The following is a 2,149-nucleotide window of genomic DNA, read 5'->3' as shown; positions in this document are numbered from 1 at the left end:
GGACACCAACATGTTATAGAAGCAGCTTATGGTATCTGTCTCTGATTGATATCAAAAATTATTTTCTAATTATTTGGCAATGCTCTTCCATTTTTCCTCTTTCAAAAAAGAATTCCACTTCATTTTTTTTCAGTCTGTTTCTTCTTAGTAAGTTATTGGCATTAAATTCAGGTACTTTTAGTCTTCTCTATTTCTTTACCTCACAAACCTTTTTAGACCATATTTAAATCTTAGTAATTTTTAAAAGCTGTATGATATGGTCCTTTTGACGCATCAAGGCCATCACCATATAGCTTTCCAATGTCCTAACCTTAATAGGATTTACTGGTTTTAAATTCTTCTATCTTACCTAGAATTGACTGACATTTCCCAGAAGGTCAGGATATCAATGCTAATTTTAGCATCCTAACTAATAGAAAACTCTAGGAGTGGTAAAGATGATTATTCCATTTTTGTTTTATGACAACTGATAATCAAGGAGTTAGTTGATTTTCTTTAAAATCAACTTTTAAAATCAAATCAGTCTTTTCCATCAATCTTCAACTATATAAATCTACATCTAAGTTTATATACCATGCAGTAGAGGCAGTAGTTTTAATTTTTTGAAATTATGAAGAAACTTCTAAATATATATGTTTGAATTAGAGTTAAAATTTTTGTGTCAATTTACCTATAAAAATAGAAATAAGCTGGCATAAGTTTAATTCCTGTACCCGCAGAGAATGGGAGTGGTCAATTTTACTTCTCTAAAATCCTTATCTCAAAAATATGATGAAATGCTAATTTTTAAGTTAATTTTGAGTAGCGGGTATACTGGAGTTTGTTATATTACTTTTGTAATTGTTTGTATTACTTTGCACATTGTATTTTCCTCCAAGTAGAATAAAATAAAATAACACTTTGGTCCAAAGTCCTTTGATTTTTCTGGGCAAGTAGGAAGCTGGGTTACATCTTGATGAAAACAGAAAATTTGCCTGTTTTGTTAGGTTGGGTTAGTGTAGGTGAGATGTACAGATGAGAAGTAAATGAGGGTGAATTTAATATTAGCTCAATTAATGAGTGCAGAAACATGCAAAGAATTAGGGCGTGATTTAAGCAGGGACTTTCTGCACAATTATTTAAAGGTAATGTGTTGTCTCTCTATAAAAGGCATACATTTTCTCATGTATATATGACCCTCCCCACAAAAGTACAGTTTGCCACCTAGATTTTGGTGGTGGTCCTTTTAAGAGGCTGTTTCTGGTAATATCTGTTATATATCTAGTTTATATTTTTCAAACAGCCCCTTAAGTAGGAGTCCAATAATAAGAATTAAAGGAACTTGAGTTTTCCTTAATGTTTTAGATGCATTCTATGCTGCTTTTGAAAATGTGAAGGTGGAACTAATTTTGGCTGGGTGGAGAAGTATTAAACCCCTGTTTCTCTTTATTTCCCTCCCTCCTCACCTCCAACCTCCCAACATGCATTTTCTAAGGTTTACTCATTGTAATTTTTAATTTTTACTTTTCAAAATTCACTTTTAACACAAGGCTGTTAGATTGGCTCCAAGAGCAAACAGCAGGCCGACTGGTGCTTGCCGGAGGAGGGAGAGGGTCGCGCATTGGGTCTGGGTTTGGGGCTGGGGCTGGGGCTGGAGCTGGCGTGTGGGGAGACTTCAGGAGGGGCCCTAGCAGAGAGACTGCAGTGACACTGCCCTCCCTGGGCTGGTTGAAGCATCTCACTGGTGACGGGTCTGAAAGCACGTGGCTACGTCATGGAAAGCCAGTCTTTTCAATGCAAACTTCAACTCCTCCTCCTCCTCCCTCTAATGCCTGTAACTCACATCCGAGGCTGGGCGAGGAATCCGGAGGGGAGATTTTCCTCATGCTCACGGTTGTTGGAAACTGGAAGAGTGAGAGGAAGGAGGAAGGGGATTTGTGGCGCTCTCTACCTACTACAAGACTGACAAGGGGAGGGGGCACCTAAATTTGCATCTTTTCTTCATGGTGATTGAGAACTGCAGGTTCAAACCGATCCCACTGAGCACTGGAGATTGATTATAAAAAAAAATCGACACTGGGAGAAGGGAGGCTCTGTCTTCGGCTGTCAGACTCAATCTCGGAGGTGGTATTGGTGTGTGAGTGTGTGTGGTGGTTTTTTTTTTTTTTTT

The sequence above is a fragment of the Mandrillus leucophaeus genome, unplaced genomic scaffold (genome assembly GCF_000951045.1).
Source record: "Mandrillus leucophaeus isolate KB7577 unplaced genomic scaffold, Mleu.le_1.0 Scaffold175, whole genome shotgun sequence".
Lineage (NCBI taxonomy): Eukaryota > Metazoa > Chordata > Mammalia > Primates > Cercopithecidae > Mandrillus > Mandrillus leucophaeus.
Note: the sequence above shows the minus strand (reverse complement) of the source record.